Source organism: Cyprinus carpio, chromosome A16 (genome assembly GCF_018340385.1).
Source record: "Cyprinus carpio isolate SPL01 chromosome A16, ASM1834038v1, whole genome shotgun sequence".
Taxonomy (NCBI): Eukaryota; Metazoa; Chordata; class Actinopteri; order Cypriniformes; family Cyprinidae; genus Cyprinus; species Cyprinus carpio.
Window position 1 is genome coordinate 20,730,425 of NC_056587.1, and position 8,038 is coordinate 20,738,462.

Below are 8,038 nucleotides of genomic sequence, written 5' to 3' on the forward strand. Positions count from 1 at the left end.
TTTGAGATCTTTTTTTTTTCTTTTTTTTCTTTTAAATAAAATAAAAAAGCTACACTTTTAGTTTCTTTGGATTTTCAAATTCCATTTTGATTGTAATCCCTTACATATAAATTCCACATAGAACTGATCATTCTGAATTCAAATTACATTCAGAAACTGACTATGCATAATAACTAAAAATGCTGCCAGCATATAAACATTCAGCACAAGACCAAAAAGTCAAATGTATTTGCATATAAAGAAATCAAAAGCTCATGTTCAAAAAGTAAAAATATTTATATGATCAAGAAACATACAGGCATCACAATCTAAACAACCGATTATGTCCATGATCTGATGTATTTCAGAGTAAAAAAGAAAATTCAACAAGCAAATATAAATAAAAAGTAGAATTGATTTGATCCGTAATAGAATTGAAGACTAACAAATCACAGCCAATCAGAAGATATTTGATGCATAATATTAGGGCCCTATGATTTCTGTATTGCAGAAAACATGGGCATTGTGGAATCCAGTTATAAAAATGGACTTGTTCACCAAAAACTAAACTGTTACATTTTCATTTGATTAAAAAATTAATTAATTTTTTAATGTTTCATGCCTTCATTTAAATACCACTGTTTTTTTAAAAAAAAACAATACTTTATCAAATCAAAAATTCAGAAAATTTAAATAGACACAGAATTGAAATAACAGAAATAACATAATAGACATAATAATAATAATAATAATAATAATAATAATAATAATAATAATATGGCCCTATTATTGTACAAATTAATTATTAAATTCTTAAAGTTTTATTAATTATTTTATGATTATTTTATTATCATTAAAGTTTAAATGAAAACGGAATTGTGGAAAAAACTAAATGGATTTAATAAGGCTTTTTTTTTAACTTTGAAGAAACTTGTATATGTTCTCATGATTTAAATTAATTAGACATGCTTTTTGATTACTTAAATTTAATTTAACCACTTCAATAGAAACCAGAAAATAATTAATTAATTAATTGAGTTTCCCCAACCAATCCACAATCGACCATGTCCCTCGTGGCATCCTGTGGGGGGTGCTCCGGGGTTAGGGGTCCGGAGCCCTCTGTTAAGGGCTGTCCGGTCCCTGTACGACTGGAGCAGGAGCTTGGTTCGCATTGCCGGCAGTAAGTCAGACTTGTTCCCGGTACATGTTGGGCTTCGGCAGGGCAGCCCTTTATCACCGGTCCTGTTCATTATTTTTATAGACAGGATTTCTAGGCGCAGCCAGGGGCCGGAGGGTGTCTGGTTTGGGGACCACATGATTTCGTCTCTGCTTTTTGCAGATGATGTCATGCTGGCTTCATCAGGCCAGGACCTTCAGTGTGCGCTGGGACGGTTTGCAACTGAGAGTGAAGCAGCTGGGATGAGAATCAGCACCTCCAAGTCCGAGGACATGGTTCTCAGCCAGAAAAGGGTGGCTTGCTCACTTCAGGCTGGTGGAGAGCCCCTGCCTCAAGTGGAGGAGTTCAAGTATCTTGGGGTCTTGTTCACGAGTGAGGGAAGGATGGAGCGAGAGATTGACAGGAGGATAGGTGCAGCTTCTGCAGTGATGCGGTCGATGTACCTGTCTGTTGTGGTAAAGAAGGAGCTGAGCTGCAAGGCAAAGCTCTCGATTTACCGGCCAATCCACGTTGCTACTCTCACCTATGGTCACGAGCTATGGGTCATGACCGAAAGGACAAGATCCCGGATACAGGCGGATGAAATGAGCTTTCTCTGCAGGGTGGCATAGGCGCTCCCTTAGAGATAGGTTGAGGAGCTCGGCCACTCAGGAAGAGCTCAGAGTAGAGCTGCTGCTCCTCCACATCGAGAGGAGCCAGCTGAGGTGGCTCGGGCATCTGTTCCCGATGCCTCCTGGGGAGGTGCTCCAGGCACGTCCCACCGGGAGGAGGCCCCGGGGAAGACCAAGGACACACTGGAGGGACTATGTCTCTCGGCTGGCCTAGAAACGCCTCGGTATCCCCCCAGAAGAGCTGGAGGAATTGTCTAGGGAGAGGGAAGTCTGGACGTCTCTGCTTAGACTGCTGCCCCCACGACCCGGCCCCGGATAAGCGGAAGAAGATGGATGGATGGAATTAATTAATTAACAAACAACAGAATTTGGGGGAAAATAAAACAGATTTCATAGGAACCTAATATGTAAGCATATAAATATTTGGCACAAGAAAACTTGAATGAAGCAATCCACACAGAAGGAAAAAAAGTAAAAAAAAAAATAAACTGAATAGTTTTTTTGTTTTTTTTTTCCAATTATGGTTGCCACAGTATATTACGACTTTGTCTTATGCTTGTTATACTAGTTTTCATATTATCCAGAAATATTGTGGAAATAAGCTACTTAACCCCAAGCTATTTTGGACCAATGAGATTTAATTGTGGGCAGGGCTAGAAATAAAGTGACTTACAAACTTGTCCCAGATGGTTAGAAGAAAAAAACTCACATTAACACAGGAGAGACTCATTTTACGACTGTCAGCATTTATCTGGTTAGGCCGCATGTAAAACAAGCAGAGCGTCTTGCAGCGGCCGCAGACCTCTGAAAACTCAGCACAAATCCTCTGGGAAAGCTCAAACCCCACAATCATCTTAACTAACCACAACAGCAGAGCCCGACAGCGCTCTGGTCTGTATAGAGCTTACATGAATTCATCAGTCACTTTCATGAGCCACGTGTTAAACCAACTGACATTAATATATACACTTTATACATTAAGAACAAGCTGGAGGAGCCGTAGAACAAACACAGACTCCAGATGTTTATCATCTCTGTATGCATGAAAACTTTCAAATGCACCACTGCTCATTTTCCATTTCGAAACAATGAGCCCACGCTCCTCTGCATCAGAACCTGCTTGCAGAACCAGTGTTGGGGAAGCTTTTGGGAACTTGTTGGGGAACTTTTGAGCCAGTAAAGCTACAATCAAAAGAGTAGTAGCAAAAAGGACAGTAAAACAATTAATAAAAAGCAGCTACATTGAAGGGATATTTTAGTATTATTTATATGTTATTGTATTTATTTATATTTAAATTAGCTTAAATCTTTTTAATTTTTATTTTTTTCCATATGTATATTACTTAACATTTTTACTTTACATGCAAAAAACTGTTTTTATTTTTAAATCACATTAATGCATTTATTTGTTTTGGCACAAGTAAGACAAATAAATAAACTCCTCTGTGTCAACCACACACGAACAAATTTATTAAAATGAGAACTTAATTTAAAAAAGTAACTGGGTGTGCTAATTTGTGTTAACTATTACAGTCCTAACATATATCATAAACGAAATAATATAATATTACAACTGTGTATATATTATAATTTATTATATTATATTATAGTTGTTAAGTTAAATTCATGTAAAAGTGTGTGTTTGATTATTACGTTGCTGCTGTCTAAAAGAAAAAGTTACTCCCCCAAACTGCGCAGAACCCCCTATTTCCTGCTGCCCATGCCACGTCATATTTTGCAGCTCATAATGTGATATCCGCTTCTTTTGCACAATTTCTTCCCCATGCAGCACTTTGGTGGTCTCTGCAGATGAATGGAGGAACATTTTGACTTGACAAGCTGTATTTAAAACATGTGCTAGGAGAACAGAATGCACACCACAAGCAATGACAAGCACTCGACTATTCATCACACAAACCTGTCAATGCAGCAAGGACACGTATGGAAAGTACCAGCCTATAAACAGTGTGTGTGTGTGTGTGTGTGCATTATTAAGAGCAAGAACATACTGAGTGAATATGCATGGAAGAGGGTGTGGTGTGTACCGCGATGGTGTTTAGCGGGGAAGGGATCAATCACAGACACTGAAGGTGTGTTCAGCCATATGGAAGCCATCTGGGACTGAAGGCCAACCATCATCACTGCTGACACCCAGCAGCATGGAAGTGTCACAGTGAGCCCACCACAGCGCTGGTCACAAGGTCACACTAAAGGAGACAGGCTGAGAAAAAAAGAGAGATGTTGAAGAACTAGTGATATGTAGGAAGACCTTTGACTGGCAATACTGACTACATATTCTGTCTGAGAACCAGCCAGGAAGAGACTTGATTGACATGTGACCAGTCAGAGTTTTTGTTTTTGTGCTGAAATTTCAAAATCGACGATTCCACAATTAAAGATTGACCCAAAAAAAAAAAAAACCTTAATGGTGAAGGATACCTGGTCCATCAACAACGAAAATATGCATAAAAGCTTAGATTTTGTGATCAGAACTGCTTATTTAAAAATAGCAAAAATTCTGATTAACAGATAAACTTACATTTAAAAATCCAAATAAAATAAAAATGATGATGTCATTCTAATATATTTATATTCACATTTTCTCCTCAAAATATTTTAGAAAAAAACAATACAAAAAGTAAAAGAACATAATATATAACAATATATAATAATATTATAAAAAAAAAGCAAAAAACAAAAAGAGCATTTATTTGAACTAGAAAAGTTTTGTAACATAAATGTCTTTACTGCCATTTTGATCAATTTAATGCATCCTTGATAAATTAAAGTATTCATTTCTAAAATGTTAATTTTCATTCATTTGAAAAAAAAAAAATCACTTTAAGGCAAGGTTTCACAAACTGAGGTTCCTGAATTAATGAAATCACATGAAAATGTAAAAAATATAACAATAAAAAACTAATGACAATTAAATGCTTACTAAAAAAATATTAAATATTTTATTTGTTTACCTGCATGTCATTTGTTGTTAATTATTAAAATCATTGGTGGTATTTTAAATAAATTTTTCAGATCAACAGGGTTCAGTAGACAAAAAAATATTTGATAATCCCTGCTTTATAGCTTGATAATTTTTCATTACCATTATCAGCTATTCAAATTATTATTATTTTTTTATAATTTTTTTTTACTAAAATACCCCCCCCCCCCCAAAAAAAAACACTAATTAATTATTTTAGATCAGTACCAATATTTACCACCATCCTTCAAACCACTAGGTTTTATCCATTTGTCAACAGGAAGTTTTTAATAACTTAAAACACAATCAAATTTAGTATTCTAACTTTTTCTTTTATATTTTAACATGTACAGGTCAGAATAAGTATGTTGTTTCATTTTTAGATAAATATCTGTTACGCTGAATGATGATGGAACTGTGGCTTGTTTTAAAGTTGATACTTCATTTGCATTTCATATCTTTGACAAAAACAGTCAAATTAATATTATAAAACTTCCAGTTGTTAACTTAAACTCTGATTGGATGAGCAGCAGTCATACACGGCCCTACTATCACAGCTCATTAAAGAGACACTTGTGCATTCAGCAGGTGTACCTGGCCCAGGAGAACTGTACAGGGATGTGAAGAAAGAGGAAACCGCGGAAAGTGAGTTAGCGTTCATTACACGCTCCACTACCTCCAACACAGCCCATCTCAGAGCTCCCGCCATCAGTCATAGTGACACTGTCCTCACTGCAGTCCTGTAGACACGGAACATCACTCTCACAAAGCCCTGTCCCCTACGGGCCACAAACACACACATTACCTGATACACACCGGCAGTCCAGACATATCAAATCGAGGCATCCAAAACACACTAGGGATCACTCGATAGCAAAATCTCAGCTTTAGTACTACGTGACATTCACTGACTTACTAAAAGGAATAAGTTGCTAATTAGCTGGCAAATAAAGATATAATGAGTGCATGGATTGTGAAATAATATTTATGAATAAAGTAACAGTTATCAAATAACTTGATTTAAAAAGTGCGTTACTGAAAGGAAAGGAACGTGGCCCTTCGAGACGACCTCTACAGCCCTGAATATCAGTGAAGATCTCATCAACTAGACAAACCCTGGAAACAGATCCCCTGTGAAGACCACGAGAACCAGGCAAGTCCTCTGTATAATCTGTCTTCACATTTTAAACAGTCATAACGTTTCTTTTAGTTCAGTTCATGGATCTCTCTCCTAATGAGCTGATGATTTGAATCAGGTGTGTTAAATAAGGGAGACACACAAAATGTGTGGAGCAGTGGGTCCCCAGGACCAGGACTGAAAACCACTGAAATTAATAAAGTGATTCAACAAAACTTAGTTTGCTTCTCCAATGCAACATATGAGAGGGAACCGTTTAGGATGAAGTGATTCAGTATAATTAATCTGACTCTCAACATATGAGAATGAGAATTGTTTAGGGTGAAGCGATTCATTAAAATACTTTTGACTCTTTAATGCAACATAAAAAGTATCGTTTAAGCGAGCATCTTAAATTATTCCTCAAAAATTCCCAAGTCTGTAGGCAAACCTGACATTAAAACAGAGATGTAGTGTCTATCTCTGCTTTCTCTTTTGATGGCGGGTAAAAATGATCATTAAGGTGCATATCTCAGCATGTTTTTCAAATGCATTTTCAAATATAGTTTAGAAATATTACAATATTAAAATATTGTTGCTGTTTTTGTTATTTATTATTTGTGGAATAGAATGTAAACAGAATGAAATGAGAACTGTGTTCAATTGGAAGACACAATAAAGTACAAAAAGAAGAAACAAGATAAAACAAAACAGAAGTATCTTAGTTGATCAGGCCAGCTGTACCTACTCAAGACCTCTTCGTCAATAACAAATACATTGATTTCTGAAATCAACACCAGACCTGATTTCATCTTGCAAGGTACCTCCTGAACTATTGACCAACTAACGTGCCGTTTCATTCAGTGGAGTTACCGAATCAAACTGTATCATAGATTCAAGACTCAACGTGAGGCCTTTGGCATAATCACACCCGGCATTTGGATGGGATCCTGTGCAGATAGCATTGCCGCTAAGCTCATCATCATTAATTATGGCTCGCCTATCAATATGTAATTATCTCCACTCTTCAGCGCTACAGGGGCAGGAGGGGATATAAAGCCACGTCTACGCTCTGACTTTCCCATCCACGGCTTTCAGCGCATGCCGCTTATCCATAGCATATAGCTCATTTCGCATCTATAGTTTGGCAAGGAGATCATGATTGCATTACCTCTTTTCCCAGGTGGGAATACGGCAGCTGTGCCCTTCAACAAAAGCACTTAACCTGAATTGCTTTGGTAAACATCAGCCTGTGTAAAAGGAACATGAGGAAAATGCAACCTCAGGGTTGCCCGGACCAAAATCGAATTGCTTAGAGGTTGCTTTTTCATAGTTCAGGAGACTTAATGGGGTTCTCATTTACGTTTCATTCTAGTATGAACTTGTTCCTATACTCTTAATGGAAAAGTTCACCCAAAAATAAAAATTTGCTGAAAATTAACTCACAATATGTAGATGAGTTTGTTTTTTCATGGAGAAATGTAGCATTCCATCACTTGCTCACCAGTGGATGCTCTGCAGTGAATGGGTGCCATCACAGTGAGAGTCCAAACAGCTGATAAAAACATCACAATAATCCACAAGTAATCCACACCACTCCAGTCCATCAGTTAACATCTTGTGAAGTGAAAAGCTGCGTGCTTCAACTTTAAACCGTCACTTCTGACCATTATCCATAATAACAATTCCTCCAGGGAAAAAAGTAGATCCCCCGTTGTTCTCTCACATCAAAGTCCACTGATGTATTTGTTCAGGACTGGTTTCACTTGTAAACTGTAATTGATGTGTGCATATTTCTCTCCTGATTCAGATATGGCAACTTTTTCATGCAACTCATATTTTAGTCAGAAGCAACGGTTTTACTGTAAGTTATAAACATCTTATTGATTGCTTTGTTTCTTACAAACACACTACTTTTCACTTCCCAAGACGGTAATTTATAGACTGGAGTAGTGTGGATTACTTTCGGAAATTTTTAATTTAAAAATAAATAAACATATATATATAACATTATAAATATAATAATATATATATATATATATATATATATATATATATATATTATTATTTTTGCAGTGAACCTTTCAGTAAACAGTTCTTTAAAAAAAAAAAAAAAAAACTTGGTAAGTGTGTGTGAAAAAATATTTAAAAAAATGTAAAGAACAGATTTTTAC

At 36.4% G+C, this 8,038-nt stretch overlaps 1 long non-coding RNA gene across 3 annotated transcripts; it reads right to left on the reverse strand.

Moving 5' to 3' along the window:
* Positions 1-3,413: 3,413 nt before the first annotated feature.
* Positions 3,414-5,921, reverse strand: LOC122148077. Of its 3 annotated transcripts, none has more exons than XR_006162073.1 (3): positions 5,863-5,921; positions 5,342-5,526; positions 3,414-3,988 (listed from the first exon to the last, which is right to left on the reverse strand). It is a non-coding gene; the product is annotated as an uncharacterized LOC122148077 (long non-coding RNA). The 3 variants fall into 3 exon arrangements; XR_006162075.1 differs by having other exon boundaries at positions 5,342-5,487; positions 5,863-5,918; XR_006162074.1 differs by having other exon boundaries at positions 5,342-5,487; positions 5,784-5,911.
* Positions 5,922-8,038: the final 2,117 nt, after the last annotated feature.